Here is a 19,291-nt window from a genome sequence, read left to right as displayed (position 1 = left end):
TTTTTTTCTCTTTCTCTCTCTCTCAAAAATTCTAATCATTAAAGGAACAATTTGTATATTTTAGGAACAAATTAGTTCAAATTACAATTTTATCTTTATTGATCATTTATAATCAACTTTTTTATTGCTTTCTGCTTTTAGTGTTATATGCTTATTTTTACTTTATATAAATTTATTATATTAATTATTTCCTATCTTGACTTCCTTTTTTTTTTTGAGATGGAGTCTTGCTCTGTTGCCCAGTGTCCAGAGTGCCATGGCGCCATCTTGGCTCACGGCAAGCTCCGCCTCCCGGGTTCATGCCATTCTCCTGCCTCAGCCTCCCGAGTAGCTGGGACTACAGGCACCCACCACCCCGCCCGGCTAATTTTTTTTTTTTTTTTTTTGTATTTTTAGTAGAGACGGAATTTCACCATGTTAGCCAGGATGGTCTCGATCTCCTGACCTTGTGATCGGCCTGCCTTGGCCTCCCAAAGTGCTGGGATTACAGGTGTGAGCCACCACGCCCGGCCATGTCCTGACTTCCTAAACAGATTAACTTCCAATGATAAATGCAGCTAAACAATAATTTGAGGCAAATTTATCACTTTGAATATGTATGTGTGTGTATGTTTACTGATTTTTTTTTTTTTTTTTTGAGAAGGAGTCTCATTCTGTCACCAGGCTGGAGTGCAGTGGTGTAATCTTGGCTCACTGCAACCTCCACCTCCTGGGATCAAGCAATTCTCTTGCTTCAGCCTCCCTAGTAGCTGGGACTACAGGTGCACGCCACCACACCCAGCTAATTTTTTGTATTTTTAGTAGAGATGGGGTTTCACCAGGTTGGCCAGGATGGTCTCGATCTCTTGACCTAGTGATCTGCCTGCCTTGGCCTCCCAAAGTCCTGAGATTACAGGCATGAGCCACCACTCCTGGCCGTGTTTACTGATTTTAACCTGAGATATATCTTTGGTATGTGTTATAAACATAATTTATTAATTTCTAGATATTGATTTTTTCCTCCAGTTAACTTTTTAGATTTTGATCTAATTTAATCACAGACTGGCTAATTTTCAGTTTTTACAGTATCACAGACACTTAATTTTCAGTATTATTTCTTTGAATCACTTTTGGCTCGCAGATTTTATATGGTTAATTTTCTAAAATTTGCTTTTAAAAGATATGATTTGTGCCTGTGAGTCACACTTGGTCTCTGGGCAGCCCCATCATACCCACCCACAAGGCCAACTCTTGCAGCCCTAATCATCAGGCACCCACAGACCTAGCCTCTAGGCTGGCTCTTGTAAATATAGGCTGCAGGCTGCCCAGTGCCAGGCTTCCCTTGAAGCCCATGACTCCAGGCTGGTACCTATGAACTCAGCCTCCAAGCCTGCCCTGGGACCAGCCAGGATTCTGCAGCATCAGGTTCCAGGGATGCCCTGTAAAGTCAGTCTTTGGGTGAGCCCCAGCACTGAGCTAGCCCTCACAGCCTCAGGATTCAGGCCCTCCCCAGCACCAGGCTGGCCAGCGTGACTCTAGACATTAGGTTGTCACCGAAAGGCCTAGCCTCCAGGCTAGTCCCTACAGATAGAGTATCGATGACCCCCGGTGCCAAGCCAGCTCCTGAGGCCCCAGGCTTCAGGCCTGCCCTCGTGGCACCCTTGGCCTCAAAAAACAGGTGAACACCCATAGACACAGGCTCCAGGACTCCCAAGGGCCAGGAAGGTCCCCACAGCCCACACTATAGGTTGGCCCCTGCAGCCCCACAATCCAGCAGACCCAGGTTCCAGGCCTGCTCCAGCAGACCAGGGTAAAAAGCTGTCTAGAACTGGAAAGTCCTCCAAGGACCCAGGTTCCAGGACCACCCCTGTGTTCCCAGGTCCCAGGCTGGCCCCTGAAGACTCAGGACCCAGGCCAGCCCTCACTTCAATGCCAACACCAATGGACCCGGTCTCCAGACTCCAGGCCAGCCCTAATGGCTCCAGGCACCAGGTTAATGCCTGTGGTCTTAGGTACCAGACCAGCCCTCATGGGCCCAGATTCCATGCCAGCCCTTGCTGGAGGCTGACCCCAAATTCAGGGCAGTCCTCATTGCTCCAAACCTTAGAGGACCCACGGTCCAGGCCTACCTCAGTAGACCCTGGTAACAGGCTGGACCCTGTGGACTGAGGTTCCAAGACTACTTCTGTAGAACTAGGCTCCAGGCCAGCTTGCATGTACCAGGACTCAGAACTTGGGTACATGGTACACGGACTCTGGCTTCAGGCTTATCTCAGTGGTCACAGGAATGAAGCCCAGCTCAGCACCAGACCAGCACCCATGGACCCAGGTGCCAGATCCATCACAGTTAACCCTGGTGCCCATCTAAGAGCGTTACTACCCTTGCAGATTCAGGCTCAAGGATTACCCCATTATAGGATCGGCCCCTGTAGATCCAGGCTTCAGACTGACCTCCATGGATAAAGGATCCAGACTCACTCTCCTGAACCCAGGTTCCAGACCCAACTCCACAAACCCAGGTGCCAAGTCTATCCACCTACTTAACCCAGGCACCAGGCCAGCCTGCCTGAGGATTCTAGTAGCAAGCCCATTCTTAGACTATGCCAAACCACCTGCCAGGAATATCTGGATAGGCTGACAAGTAAAGGTCTTTCTTGGACAAAGCCCTATACAAAGACTAAAATAATTTCCTACTTCTTCAAATGCACAGGCAATAATGTAAGGCAAAAAATACATAAAAAGCCAAAGAGACACAGTATCACCAATTGAACACAATAACTTCTCAGAAGATGATCCAAAAGAAATGGAGATATACAATCTGCCTGATAAAAATCGAATATAGTTGTTTAAAAGTGGTTCAGTGAACTTCAAGAAAATAGAGAGAAAAAAATTTCATAAAATCAGGAAATCAACAAAAGTCCAAAATGGGAAATTTAACAGAAAGACTGAAATTACTGAATAAATCATATAGACATTCTGGAGCTAAAAAAAATACAAAGGATAAACTTTTTAAAATGCAATGGAGAACATAAACAGAAGAGTTGACCAAGCAAAAGAAATAATCTGTGAACTTGAAACAGGTTATTGAAAAATATATAGTCAGAATTTAAAAAAAATTAAATAAAATGAAGAAAGGTTATGGGATGCATGGGACAGCATCAAAAGAGCAAATATTGGAGTTATAGAAGTTTTTGAAAGAGAAGAGAAAAACAAAGGAAAGCTTACTAAAGAAATAATAGCAGAAAACTCCCCAAATTTGGAGATACAAATATTCAGATACAAGAATGTCAAAGGTCTCTAATCAGATTCAGCCCAAGTAAGACTTACACCAAAATATGTTATAATCAATCTGTCAGAATTCAAAAACAAAGAGAGGTTCCTAAAAGCAGCAAAAGAAAAGAAGCAAACAGCATATAATAGAGTTCTAATAAGGCCAGCAGAGAATTCATCAACAGAGACTTTATAAGCCAGGAGAGAGTGGGAAGATATACTCAACGGACTGAAGGAAAAAAAGCAATACAAAACTATCAACCAAGAATACTGAACAAGACAAAGCTGTCTTGCAGTTGTCCTTCATATATTTAGTGTGAATGTTAAAAGACAAAACTATCAAAACCAGTACTAGTTATAATAATTTCTTAAGAAATAAAATTTAAAAATGTAAATTGTGACATCAAAATTTTTAAATGTGGAGGGGTGGAGTGAGAGTATATATTTAAGCAATCAAATATAACTTGTTATTTGCTTTAAATAGCCACATGTAACATTCTTGTTTAATTATTGCAACAACCCTGAGAGACCATTTTATTTTCACTAATATTTCCGTTCCCAAAGATCTCCTCTGCTAGAACCTTCAGAATTATATGCTTTGTTTTTGTTGTGAAGTCCAGGGCCTCATGACGATTTAGCAACTTCCTGCACCCTGCTTACCCATATCCAAAGTCACAGGCTGTCTGTGAGCTGGAGAAGAGGTCTTGGTGTGCTGGTGTGGCTCCTGGAAGCAGTAGGTGTGGCTCACACACACGTGCCTGGTGAGTGGGTGATTATCTGCCAAGAATGTTTTGACTTAAACCTGCCTTGGCATCATAATGCTTCCCTAGGAGGTGAAGAGTCAATGGCCCCACATTACAATTGCTGTTTTTCTTCTCCTGGCTTATGGTTAACACCTTTCTTTAGCCAGTGAACTGCTAAGTAGAGAAAGTGCAGTACTTCTGTTTGTCATCTTCAGACCAACTGGAGCCCCCAATGTGTGTGGAAATGGAAGAGGCTATTACTTGACACCTCCAAGATCCATTGATCACCTGTACTCCTGTTATCAGAGCCAACATGTCTTTCAGCTTTTGGCTAAAGGCATGAGATAACATGTGAAGATTTGCACAAGCAATATAATTTGCTTGCAGTTGTTCTTCTAGCAGTAATTTTCCCAATCATATCTCCTTTCTGGGATTGAAAAATGAAATAGCTATGAACTGATGTGTCTGATGTCAGCAAAGAAAGTATAAAACTGGTAACTATTCTTCAGATATAAGAAAGAAATCACAGTAGCCCAATAAATTCTGTGGTTCATTATTTGTTATTCATCACATAAAAAACACAAAGGAAAAGACCTGACCTTTCCCGGGCGGCAGCACTGCTCTGACAATATAGTCAATAATAACAGCTAATAGTGTGCAATTTAAGATCTGCCGTATAATGATGCATTTGTAAACACATTTTTTTTTTTTTTTACAGAGCAATGTGAGTAGCAATCTACTGGCAGCAGGTATAAAAATAAAATATCTCCTTCCTGCTGGTTGTTATCCCCTCTCCTATAGTTAGAATTCATGGGAGATTCATCCAGGGACACATGAGGCCCAGGGTTGGAGGAGGCAGTGGAAAGAAGGTGGTTGCAGTGGAGATCCAGGCCCTCTGTGTTTTCTGTAACCAAGCCTTTTACCAACTAAAAGTCTATGCTTCCAAAAATATTATGTTGACTATTGGAGAGCAGTGTAGATTTTTGTGATGAAGGAGATGCAAAAAAAAAAAAAATCTGTATATTAAAAGAAAGTGGCAGAGGTGACAATGATATGGTTAGAAATATAGTCTGTAATCAGATTCACTTTCAAATCTAAGATATTATATCTGTCTATTAAAACTGCTTGCTACTTACCCTGCTTTTCAGTAGTTATTTGCTGACCCCTTTGTCAATATCCACATACACATGAAAATAGTCTCATAAAAAATAAAATACCTATTTTTGTCATTTTAGAGGTGTGAATTTTATAGGCTCGCTCGTTTCTCCACGGATATAAGCTGGCAGTCCCTATTCCGATACCTGCACATCTGGTACTTCACCAGGAAACCTGCCAAAACCATCAGAAATGCTTAACACAGGGTTTAGGCCAACTGTGTGCTATCAATTCAGAGAGCAAAAACGGAAAAATGAAAGGAAAGGAATGGTGCTAAATTGCATCAGACATTTAATTACCCTTCCTCCGCACATCCACATTCAGGCATGCAGATACACACACACACACACACACACACACACACACACACACACACGCTACTCACTAGAAGCTTCAAAATTAAATAACATCATAGCTTCCTTTTTTGCTCCTCAGCTCCGTAGTCTCCCACGCCCACACACACACAGCCATGGTCCAGACACTTGCAGGCCCTGTGCCAGTGCTGCAGAGAAAGATGGCTCTGCCCTGGACCCCTCACAGAAAGAATCACAGTCTAGTGGGAGAAACAGAGCAGAAAAAAAAAAAAAAGTAACATAGCTCCTTGAATAGACATCTCCAAAGATAAAAGTAGAAGCAGAAGTGAGGATCTATGCAATTTTGCCTCTAGAATGAGAAAGAGCATTATTGAGAAGGCATCTGTTGAGCAGTCTCATCTACATTGTCAATGTAGATGCAATACCGGGGCTTGGAACAGCTGGAACAGCAGCTGGGGCAGACGAGGGGACCGCGAATTTTGCCTGCTCTTTCTAAGGCTTACACTGGGCATGGGAACCCTGTAATGGGTGAGAGAGGAGCCAAGGCCATAAGCCATGTCACAGTGGTTTTTCCTGCCCCAAAGAAGAGCTTGATTTCTAGTCCACAGTGGAGACAGCTCCCAGCTTTCTTGACTTTTTGACTCTTGGGAATCGCCTCCAGTTACTCACAGTGATGACTTGATTGATCGCACATGTGTTATTGGCTACCTTCCTTCCCTGTCTCTCTTTTCCACCTCTGATTTCTCCAACATAAAGTACTTATACCTAATTTTTTTTCTTAGTATTAACTTTGGGGAACATAATCTGTAACAGTAAAGAAGGCTGTGAGAGTGCTTCTGTGAATAATATTCAAGAGAAAGAGTCGTCGGACCATAGTTGATGTTTGGATTCATAGAGTAAGGGAGAGGGAAAGGACTAAGATGAACTCTAGGCTTCTGATTAGAATAACGTGGTGAATGTCATTACCATATGGAACGAAGGACAAAGAGCAAAGTTGAAAAGGAAATGAGTCATATAAATTTGGAGCATGTGGAATTTCAGGAGCTCTGGAGGCAATCAGAATTGATATTAATAGGCATCTAGGACCAAGGCTTAGAGGGAATTCTGAACTAAAGAGAGATATTTGTGAGTCATTAATCTGAAGTTGAAGTCATGGAAGAAGAAGAGGCTTCAAGGTGAAAAAGGAGAAAGCGCCTGAAGAGATAACCATGAGTTATTCCAATATTTTAAGGGGGAGAAAGAAGACAGTCATGTAAATTAGAAGGAGAACAAGTGCCAGTAACACCAACTAACTGGGGCATAATTACGCATAGTGAAGAGAGGACGTCAAGAGGTAAGGAGAAGACCAGTTTATAATATATGCTTGGTGGTCAGCTAAGACAAGAAAGAAAGAATTTGGGGCCTGCGGTGGACAAAGGAGGATTTTGATAGGGTGATCTTATTGGAGTGAATGGGCAGAAGTGAAGATTAAGCCAAAGATGCAGAAACAGAGGCAGGGTTTATGCAGCAGAGATATTCAGATGTCTAACGACCCCTAGGGCTGAATGCAGAAAATCTGTAGAGATGGATGTTGGCAGTGGTCTGATGCAGGCTCTTCAGACCAGACTGGGCCAGGGGTGTCCTTTCCAGCGGCGGGATCATGATGCAATCCAGTTTTGGAGGAGGAGCGTCATAGTGAAGGGGACTAGGGGAGCTTGGGGTGGCCGCTCTTTACCGACAGAATCACACCAAGTTGTACTTGCTCACTACCAGTCGTGCGTGCCCTTGCACTCTACATGCAAACCTTACATATACAGGTTAAAAGCAATCTCCACCATGCAGTTGCGGAAAGGCCCCAGTGCGGTCAGCTGTTCCATTGTGGGGTATGGCTGCTGGTGCAGCGCGTGCTGACAGGACGTGGGGGTGGAAGGCATGCGGGGTTAGGGCAGGGATGCTGTGGGGTCTACTGAGAAGGAATATTTTTTAAAAAGGGAAAGGAAGTCTAGGATGCATAATTACATTTGGAAGAGAGACGATGATTAAAATTAGTTAAGTGCTGATGTGAAATCAGACACTTTGGAATCAGGGTATCTATGTACTATGCACTGTGCCTGATCGGCCAAGGGGGACTTAGAGAGAATTGGCCCTCTAATCTCTCCTTGGTTGATATCTGAGGGACTTGTTCTGCTCTTTTTCAGGGAATACAGGAGATATTTAACACCGTTCCCTCTCCTGACCCATGCCTTTCATTGCAGAGAAATGTACGGACCCAAACTTGTGGCCAGTTGTCTACTTTTCTGGCTAAATCTAATTCTCCTTGATGAAGTGAGTGAACAAAGTCTCCTCAGTTCATCACTGTTAGCAAGGCTCCTGGAGTAACGGGGGAAGGATCAGCCCCTAGGTGTGCAAATTCAGAGGTGTGCTACAGTGTGCCATAGTGTCCATGTATGTGATGCTGAGCAGCTTCCCAGGTGCGCTTCGTTGTATATGCTCCCAGATGTTCTATGGTGTTCAGGTTTTCAGGTGTACAGGGGCTCAATTGTGCATGTTTCCAGGTATGCTATGGTGTGCAGTTTCCCAGTGGTGTAAGTTCCCAGGTGTGCTAGGGTATACAGGCTCCCAGGTGTGCTATGGCTTTTGGTTCCTAGGTCTTCAGATTCCAAAGTGATCAGGTTCCCAGGTAGGCTATGTTGTGCTGATTACAAAGCCTATTATAGTGTGCATGCTCCCAGGTGTGCATAGTCCCAGGTGTGCTATGTTAAACATAATCCCATGTGTACTATACTGTGCGGGCCAGGTGTGCTCTATCCTGCAGAATCACAGATGTGTTCTTTTGTGCAGGTGCATAGATATTCAAGTTTCCAGTGTGGTCTGGTTTTTCTGTTCAAGTCAGGTAGAGTCTTGGCTGGCAATTCAACTCTCAGGAAGCATAACGAGTACAGACCTGTTTGTCTATCCCCAAAGTTCACAGGTACATATTAAGGATAATGGAGATTCACACAAAATGTTTACGTGCTCAAATTGTGGGGAGTCACTTTAAAATTCACTTGTCCTTTGGGGAAATGGATTGAGCAGCTGCCACACTCTTTTCCAAGAGAGGAGGCTTTGTGCCCTTATATAGAAACACTGGCATTTTTCCAGCTCATGGCCACATTTAGCAACAATATTAATTTCAGCTTCTCACAGTTGCAGCTGTGAACAACTAAAAAAGGTCATTTTTCTATTCTTGAAATATAGAACACATATTAATTTTCCAGTAGATTAACCTAATGATCAAAACTGGAAAAGAAAAGAAAATACTTTTTTGGGACAAGGGAAGGAAGACAGCCATTTCTTTACCTTGAATCCGCCTATTTGACACATTTTTTTTTTTCCTGCAGAAGTCCTGTAGTCCGTAGCTGACGGCTACATTCAGATCGTGTACAACCCTGTGATCTGATTCAGAATAAGCTTCTGAGGGCCTGCCCATGGTGGTCAGGGGAGGGGCTGCAGAGTACACTTTTATTATGCAGAGAGAGACACGGGCTTCAAAAGAGGAGATTTTAGGCAGTAAATTCCCAAAGGTGTTGCTACCACTAATTGTCACTTTTGCCTTGAAACCTCTGGAGTTCTTCTTCTTTTCTTTTTAAATTAGAATACCAAGATCTGGGCAACTTGAATTACTTGACACACTTTTGCTGACCACTCTCACTTCAGTAACTCCCTCCTTTGATTTTCTAGGATTCTCACAACATAAACACTTCTACCAATTGCCATTTTGAGAATGGCATTTAAATAATGATAAAGTTGTGTAAGCATTTTGATCAAATCCACAGCCAAATATTCTTTTTTAATTCAACTGAATCATCTAGTCACTTCATAATCTCGTTGCTCAGTTGGGGAATTCAACCAAAGGGTTGAAAATACTTGAGTACCTACATTATCTTAGCTACTGCAGATAAAATAAACAACGATAAAGGAATACAAGAAGTGACAGAGTAGAATGTGTACACAAAGTCAGTGTTATGAATAAGATCCCTGATCATGATATTCAAAGCAAAAGCAAAAAAAAAAAAAAAAAAAAAAAAGCAGGGGTTTTGAAAACCAGGAGCTAGTCATGTGAAGGAGGATAGTATCTTACTCTCCTTTAAAAACTCTTTCTTGCCATACAATCTCTTTGAGATACTTCTGTCTTCTTTTATTCACTTCCTTTTGACCTACAGCATGACTGGCACATGGCTGAGATCATGATAAGTTAGCTCTGACCATGAGACGATGCAAGTAAATGCCAGTATTCTGCCTGCAGAAAATGGAATTCAGTTTATCTGATTTCTTATGAAGATTAGAGAGAGAATAGAAGGGAAAGACTTTGTACCAAAACCCCAAATTATGGGTAATCATGGAATTATTTATATGCACCCTCCTTTGGGTACAGACATTTTCTGTGTTGTTCTTCATTTTGACTTTCTAAAAATACTTCCTGCATTTTCTCTCTTCTATCTTCCCCCAAATGCTGGCTTTACATTAGAAAACAGTTTTCCTCAATAATATTGCCACATTTATTACTATAATCTACATAATGTCTAAGTTTTTGTAACTCAGATGTGCATATTCTCTTACATTTACAACTATTTTCCACAGAGAAAATGAGGTTCAAGCATTGAAGCTCCATTCTTTAAGACTTCAGGCATGCCTGCATTTGCATATGAACTTCCCTTATATCTACTTTGTTTGTTTATTTGTCAGTTTTGATTTAAAAAAAGGTCCTGCTGGGATTTTAATCAAAATTGCATTAATCCTATTGATCATTTTGGGGGAGAATTGACATCTTAGCTTTATTGAGTCATCCAAACCACATACGTGAAATATTTTATTTAGGCCTTAAATTTCTTTCAGCAATGTTTTGTAGTTTTCAGTGTTTGGACTTCTTGTATTTTTGTCAAATTCATTGCCTAACATTTTTTAATGCTATTGTACATGGAATTTTATTTATTTCAATTGCCATTGGTTTATTGCAAGTACAGTTGTTTCTTGGTATATGCAAAAGATTGGTTCCAGGTTACTCCCCAAAACCAAAATCCATGTCCACTGAGGTCCTACAGTCAGCCCTGTGAAGCTGCGTATACAAAAAGTCTGCCTTTCACATGGTGGGTTTCCCTTCCTGTGCATACTGTGTTCCAGATCCAAGTTTAATTGATAAAAAATCTGCTGTATACATGGACCTGCACAGTCCAAATCCACGTTGCCCAAGGGTCACCCGCCTATAGAAATACAAAATAGTTTTATAGAATTTTCTACCCTGCAACTTGGTAAACTCACTTATTAGATCTAGTATAATACCTTCTTTTACAGTCTATCAGATTTCTTTTGTGGATGATGTTGTAATCTACAATGTAAGATAGTTTTTTTTTCTTCTTAGGAGGATGACCTTTATTTCTATTTCTTGGCTGATTGCACTGGCTATGATCTCAGTATAACGCTGAGTAGTGGTTGAGAGAGAAAACATTCTTGTCTAATTCTGATCTTAGGGAAAACCATTCATTCTTTCACCATTAACTGTAATGTCACTTTCAAATTTTGTAAATGACCTTTATCAGGTTGAGGAAGTTTTACCATATTCTTCTTTTTCTACTTTGCTGAGAGCACTTTCCACAAATGGATGTTGGATTTTTGTCAGATACTTTTATGCACTTATTGAGATGATCATGTTTATTTTTTTAATTTTTTTAATATATTGAATTACATTGATAGACTTCTGAATAGTAAACCAACCATTTATTGCTATAGTGAATCACATTTGCCCATAATGTATTTTCTTTTTATGTATGTTTGGACCAATTAGCTAAATTTTGTTAAGGATTTTAGCATTTATGTTTATGGGGGATATCAGACTATTCTTTTCTTATCTGGTAATGCCTGTTTTTCTGGTTTTGGTATCAGGTTTCTGGTTTCTGGCCCTACCAAAGGGATTGGAAAGAATTCCCTCCACTTTAATATTTTTGAATAGTTCAAATAGAATATATTCTGCTATTAGGTGCATAAATATTTAGGATTGTGATATCTTTTTCAGTAATTTACTTTCTTATGGTTATAAACATATCTTACGTATTTCTGGTAATGTACGTTAATTTGAAATCCTTGTTTGGTATTAATATAGCCTATCAGATCTCTTTTTGACTAGGGTTAGCATGATTATATCTTCTCCCATGCTTTTCCTTTTAACCAATTTTCTTTATTTTTAAAGTACATTTCTTGTAGGCAACACATAGTTTGGTCTTGCTTTTTAAATCCAGTTTGGCAATCCTTTTTAATTGAAATATTTAGACCATTTATATTTCAATGTGACTATTGATATATGCAATTATATCATCATATTTCTTTTTAATCTATCCTGTTTGTTCTTCGTTACCATTTTCTCCTTTTTTCTTTCTTTTGGAGTAATAGAGCATGGTTTATAATTCCACAATATCCCCTTTATTGGCTTATTTTAATATTTGCAGCATGTCTGAAAATGTCTTGGTTTTTCATTTTGTTTTTAAAGATTTTTTTCTACATATGGAGTTCTAGGTTGACAGGCTTTTTTCTTTCAGTACTTTAAAGATGTCGCTCCATTCTCTTCTCACTTGCATTGTTTCCAATGAGAATCTCCTATTATCTTTAACTTTGTTCCTCTCTACACAATGTGTATTTTTTTCTCTGTCTGCTTTTAGTATTTTCCCTGTTCATTTTGGTCATTTTAAATGATTTCTTTCTCAGCATCAGATACTTTTTGTCATATAAATGCACTGATTGATACTCTGCTAAAAACTTGAGAGGGACCCTCTGCAAAGATCAGGATCTCTCTCTCTTAGTCTCTCTCTCACTCTCTAGGTCTCTCATCTCCAATATGCAATCCTGTGATTTCTAGACAGCTTGGTCTCCCCAAAGCTTTTACTCTGGCACCTCAAATCACAGAACCACAAAATTTCGCCTAATTTCCTCTTCTCTGTGCTGTTCCCTGAAAACTTTTGAAGGCAAAAAACTGTGGTGGTTATTGGGCTCACCTCAGTTGTTTCCAATATACTAGGGATCACTGTCTTTAATGGCATGATGTCCAGTCTCTCAAAGGTAATTGTTTCATGTATTTTGTCTATTTGTTTGTTTAGCTTGTTTCAGGCAGGGGGTAAAATCTAGTCTTGTTGAGTCCATCTTGGCCTGACATAAAGGTGCCATTATAGTTAAATCTTAAAATTCACTTAGAATGTGAAATATCTTAATGCATTGAGCAATTATGGAAGATTGTGTATTCCTTCAATTCGTTTTTCTTTTGATCAATACACATTGATTCTGACAATTGATACAGTTATTGGACATGCACTTCCCTTGGAATCCTCTGATTTCAATCAAATCGATAGTTATTGGTAAAGAAAGAAACATTCATTATCCCTCTGAATTTACCTAGGACCATAGAATATATTTATTGGAACTAAAAAGAAGTGCAGAATTGTTAAATGAAAGACACTTTCACTTAACTGTTGGTTAAGGTCCAGAAAAATATATGTTCTAGTTGTCTATTGGGGCATAATAAGTGCTTCCATAACAGAGTAGCTTTAAAAAGCAACAATCATTTTATTATTAACTCTCATGATTTTGGACCACAGCTAGACTCTTTAAGATGGTTCTTGCTTGGTGTCTCTCTTGCAGTGGCTGGGCTGAGGTCACTTTGAGTTTCACTCACATGTCTGCAGGTCGGTACTGGGTGTCACCTGGCAGTTCAGTGTGCCATCTGTAAGAACACCTATGCATAAATGCTCCATGTAGCCTCTCTGCTTCTCATCTCATGGTGAATGGCTTCCAAGAACAAGTGTATCAAGTGGATCTGGCAGAGAATGTCCATTGCCTAGCCTCGAAAATCACATAGTGTCACTTTCACAGTAGCCACAATCCCACTCAGGGTGCACTTGATGGTAAGGGTGTCCAAGTCACAGTATAGGAAGGAATTAATAGGAGACCCTTTGAGGTCTTCATGGAAAGTATAACCTGCCACTGTGACCTTTAATGAGATCCTTGACTATTATAATATGTCATAATAAGTGTACTGCCATGAGCAAGAGTGTCCAAAAAATATCTAAAGGCTTATTCTGGGTTTTCTGGGCAATGAACTAACTAGAACTGAGAGTTCCTCCTTCCTGTAGTGGTAGGAGAGTGATGGCATTTTCCCCCCAATACTGGAGATGGTCCCTCCCACAGACTCTCTGTTTCCGAGCTGCTGAGCAGTTGGGTTTCCTAGATAACTCTTCTAAAGCATTGGCACCCGCATCCACACTTCTTGGGGTGCCAGGCAGCCCGTGCCTGCCCCCATTGAGAAGTTTGCCTCACTGTGCTCATCCCACAGGAGGCCAGATTACCATGGGGACTTGCCCTTCCAGAGCAATAGCCTGGCCCTAGCTTGCCTCCCTGTGAGATGATGGGAGAGAAGGGGACTGCCTTTGGTATAGTGGGTTTTCTTTTTCTCCAATAAAGTCTTTTTCTCAAGCCATATTGTGCGATTTTGTAAAACGTTTCTTGGCTCCTGATGCATAATTGGCAGAAATTCAGAAGCAAAACATTATGGTACAACCATATGAAAGAGTAAAGAAATAAGTCTGATATGTATTTACATGATATATATCTCACCAGTAGCATTCATGGTGAACATTGATAAAATTTGATGAATTTTCTAATTTCACTTATATTTATTTGCTAGATGGTTGATACTTGTGCAATTCAGAAGCATATAATAAAAACTAATTTGGCAGTTTGTCAGCTCCAAAATACAGGGAAGGTACCTCAAATACCTCTATTGTTTAATGTGGCACCTGGCACTTATCAGTGGTTCAATACTTTAATTGAATGAATGAACAAAAGAATATGTAGAAATTTATTGGTCTTTCTTACTGCAAAATACCTACTTTCACAGCTCCTTAAAAGGCAGCCTTGCATTTTGTGATAGGTCCTCAGTTATCTCAAATTATATTGTAAACATTATAATTAACATAAATCTCAATGGTTCAAAACTGATAATGTTCAATGGCTAAGAGAATGTCTTAATGTTTCTTGGCCACATGATTTATCATAAGAAACTGTAGATGAAAAATTTTAAATGTAAAAATAATTTTTATGTATAAGACAAGCATACATTCATATCTTTAATGTTTAAACACCTTCATGCATCAAATAAGAAAAATTAATATGAATCAATAGAAATAATGATTAAAGACTACAAATAGCAGTTTCCTTGTGGAGGAAACAGAAAGACTGATGAACATACAAAAACATTTTTTATGTTCACCACAATGGAAATGATTAGTCAAATTGAGAATGATAAGAATGAATGATAATAGACATTATCAGTGACAGTGAGGTGAAAAATACAATGTTATGAATATCTAAAAAGATGGCAAATTGATCCAAAATTTTTGACCAAAATTATTGACCAAGCAACTCTATTTATGTAAAGTCAGCCTAAAAAAGTAAAGATATTTTCAGGTTTTTAGTTTTATTCTTTTGTCAGAAAATTGAGATAACCTTAGGTCCATCAAAAGAAATTTTTTAAAATTTAACAACACACCTACCCATGGAATATTATGTAATCAGTTCAAATTATGTTGAAGAGTAATGTTTTATAAGATGTATTTTCGCCATATAAAAGGCATATTTTAAATCAGTGAGTACTGTATGATCTCTTTCTGAAAAAAATAAAATGACAATAAATAGAATAATAACTTGGCAGATTATAATAAATTGCTGAGAGGGAAATCTCAGTGGTAGTGTTGTGGGTGATTTTTATTTTCTTACTATTGTTTTTCTGTATGTTTTCATTTATATGGTATAAATGAATTAATTTTTTTGTTGGAAAAACAATAACAAGGAAAAACAAATAAACAAAGCCTGAAACTGAATACAGCCTTGAGGCTATAATATCTTCTTTGATAGTGGTCTCCTCACCAACTGAAATAGCAGTAAAGCCATCTGTAGCTGTGATTCTGAGAACATATGCACTGACAACTTAACAGCTTTTTCAAGCTCTCTTCAGTTTCACTTGGATAACTTACTGAAGTCTAAGTTAGATAACTAAGAAATTTCTCCCCAGTTACAGGATAAATAGTTTGCCTATTTCAATCAAAATATAAGTGACTAGTAATTAATTAACTCATTCATTTAAAATTAAACTAACATTTCATCGGGTCTCTGCTGCCGGGGTAAGTTGTGGGGCATTTATAATACAGATGACTGGTGCTTGCCCACTGAGTGCTTGTTATTTATATGTCATCACAGGTCATTTTCATGCATCTTGACTAGTGATTTAAATACATATTTTAAAATACGTTTAAATCAGCAGGTTAATCTCCAAATTGTCCTGTCTATTAATTAGCTGCATTGTTGCATTCAACAGACGGTTACTTATATTGGGTAGTGATACAGTTTGGCTGTGTCCCCATCCAAATCTCATCTTGAACTGTGGCACCCATAATCCCCACATATCATGGGAGACACCTGGTGGGAGGTAATTGACTCCTGGGGGCAGGCTTTCCTGTGCTGTTCTCATGACAGTGAATAAGCCTCACAAGATCTGATGGTTTCATAAAGGGCAGTTCCCTTGAACATGCTCTCTTGCCTGCCACCATGTAAGATGGGCCTTTGCTCTCCCTTCACCTTCTGCCATGATTGTGAGGCCTCTCCAGCCATGCTGACCTGTGAGTCCATTAAAACTCTTTCTTTTATAAATTACTCAGTCTTGGGTATGTCTTTATTAGCAGTGTGAGAACAGGCTAATACAGGTAGTATTTATTTTTTTAGGATAGATTTTTCCAAAAGGGCATTCATGATATGTCCATTTAACCTGTTGTAGATCTTTCTACTTAATGAGGAGAAAACTTATTTGCAGGACTCCCGTATTAACCTCAATTATTTCCTCTTCCATGCTGCTTTGAATGATCTTCACATTTTCAGTTTATGTATAAATGGTGGGGCCAGAATACATTTTTAAAAAAATTATAGAGTAAAATGTAACCAATATTGAAGGAATCAATTGAAACTATTATTTTTAAATAGAAGTGTTCACATTATTTTAATCAGATATCATGAGATACAACACATTGTCTGGTTAATATGTAGTCAGGAGAAAGTGCATATGACATTGATGGAAACACAGGAATTGGATGATCAACCGAACTCCTTCCTGGATATGAAATATAAAGTTCCTCTAACATTCCACAGAAAGGTGCAGTTATCTTTCTGCATCTCTGAAAACCTCCTGTCTGGTTTACATAGTGAAGTAAAAATGTCCATAATATACCAAGAAGTCTGAGGCAGGTACATAAGATCAAAGATTTTCTTTCCTAACCCAAGAGCTAAAATGAGAGGAATCCTTCTGAGTTTCCTGTTTAACCAAAGCAGCTAAGCAGTGATTATGGCCAAAGGCTGTCTTCCTCTCTATTTTGATATTCAAGAGATTTAAGTCACCATCTCTCTAATCATAGCATTGAGTACTGTAATAGACTTTTCTGAAAGAAGATAAAAAAACTTCCCTTATCTTTTTATGATAAAAATTCAGTGCCATATAGAAGTAGAAATGCTTTTCAAGCTTTCTAGAGAAGTTCATCCCTGCAGAAGGTTAGTAATTTGACATGACAGAAACATATTCTCTTGGTAGAGAGAATAATTGTATCCTGCCGTACTCTGTGCATTGGAGACAATCATAAAGATCTACTCAGCTTTATCTAAATGCAGCCCAGCAAATTACACTAATGAATGCTTGATGCTAGTTTAACATTCAGAAAATCCATTGTTTTGGCTTCATATGATTGCAGTGACTGAACTAATTTGGGACAAATCATTTGAGCATCGTCATTGTCTTCTGTGTATAAAGTAAAACTTTATTCACCATCCTGAATTAGTAAAAACAGTGGCTCGATTTGAAAATCATCTAGGGTGGACTTAGAGTGGAAATGAACTAAGCAGTGTATTTCCTGCTTCCATTGTTTATGATTCCTATATTATCTTTACTTTGCCATTCTATCACTTTTGATTACAAATTCTTTATTGTGTGATTTTCTTGCTGATACATGTATTCCAAGCTTCTGTTTTTTGCCAGCGCCATGGATAAATGTGGATTTACAAACTGTGATGCAGAGGATAAGGCCAACGTGCTGGTGCCCAAATCAGGTATAGAGAAAGGAGTCCTTGAGCTTTGGGGGTCAGACCTCTGCATGTGATGAAAGTCAAGGTCAAGAAAAGCAAGGAATCAAAGGCAAGACAGGCATGCAAGAGTCAATTAAACATAGTCAGCGCAATGGGACTTGTAGGACCACAGTCATCAGAAATTAGTGGTTAAACAGAGAAGAAATAAGCATGTGGGGATATGGTAACATGGAAAGTTAGAAGTTGATAGTCAAGTATCAAAAAATTTTAAAGAACCTGGCGAAAACACAAGGCAGTGAATTTAACATCCAGGCTAGGAATTTCATTGTCAACAGGATCAGATGTAGTGTAAAATTAGTGAAGCAGAGTCTCTCCATTATATCCCATCTCATCATATTGTAACGTCATTTTTTTCAAAGGGGAGATAAAAATTCAAGTTACACCAGGTCTTCAGTGAAGTGTTATGTCCATCCTGGTTCAGCTGAAATAATTACGGTAATCATCCTGAGTTTAAGGAGAAGGGAAGTACAGTTTTTCACACTAATAGTACTCCATGTCACATTTATTTGACATGTAAAAGATATTGGACTCTTGGATATAAGGTATTATATAAATATTATTTGTACTTTAAGCCCAAAACCTTTTAATATTGAAGTAAATATACAGAGACATATCAAATTAAATGTTTGAATTTAAACTAGGAGTCTTTTATGAGCGTCAGGAGAGAAATCTAAGAGACGTACTTGGGTAATAATGCCTGGACAGGCTGGGCAAGGAGAGATAAGAGAAACTTTCTTTCCCAGATGTGATCCATTCAGTTGCTTTTCCTTAAGCCATTCTTTTACATTTCTAATGAATAATTTCCTGCTTCTTATAGATGCCAGTTTCCAGGGCAGGGGGAAATACTGGTTTATACAGAGAAATGATCATCACATATTTCTCCCTGAAAGATTTTTTTTTAAAGAAGTATATGTAGGGTAAAACCTGCATATTAAGCTAAACACAATATATTATCACTTGTACTATAAGTTTGTTTCATAATCAGTTTTGTTTAAACTGACTGGAGGTTGGAAATAACTTCGTTCTCCATAATGTGGTCTGATTAGTGAGTGTTCGAATAATCACTCTTACGATGCCACTCCTGTCTTACCCTACCTACTTCCCCAGCCTGCTTTTGTTTTCAAGAATTGCAGCAGAAGTGTTGATGCTGAAGGGACCCATAGCTGCCACCTCCACCCTCTTTCCACTTTGCCATTTGGAGTGGAGCTGCAGGGGTGCATTGTAGAGTTTCCTACCATTTGAGTCATGGTCTACCAGCTGTACATGTTGCCTGATATTTTCACCCAAGTTAATCTTTAAAGCAATAGAATGTGATAAGTTCCAGATGTCTTTCATAGGAACATCTAAAATTCCAAAAGCACAACCGGTTTTTCCTCTGTCGATACAGAGTATTTGCCACCAAGGTATTCCAGTTTTGCTGGTCAGAATCAGTGATGAAGATTAAAGGGAGCAAGGATTTTCTGATTGAGCGGACAGGGTGATAGAATTATGTTTACTGATCTCTTCATAAGGAAATTTAATCTTGCTTTACTTTCTTGCAAAGTCCCCTAAGCTGTGTCATCAATGTTCTCTGTGACAAAGAATTTGAACTCTTTATTTCTTTGGAAAGTGAAGGCAGGACTCTACCCCTTTAGATCTTAGATTATAAAC

The 19,291-nt window shown here is 39.0% G+C and overlaps 1 long non-coding RNA gene across 4 annotated transcripts in view; it reads left to right on the top strand.

Annotated features, from left to right (window-relative positions):
• The window catches only part of LOC104007069 (uncharacterized), a 197,831-nt gene that overhangs the window by 46,736 nt on the left and 131,804 nt on the right, over nucleotides 1-19,291 (top strand). The window lies entirely within an intron of this gene.

This window comes from Pan troglodytes, chromosome 5 (genome assembly GCF_028858775.2).
Source record: "Pan troglodytes isolate AG18354 chromosome 5, NHGRI_mPanTro3-v2.0_pri, whole genome shotgun sequence".
Taxonomy (NCBI): domain Eukaryota; kingdom Metazoa; phylum Chordata; class Mammalia; order Primates; family Hominidae; genus Pan; species Pan troglodytes.
Note: the sequence above shows the minus strand (reverse complement) of the source record. Positions and strands in the feature narration are given on the sequence as shown.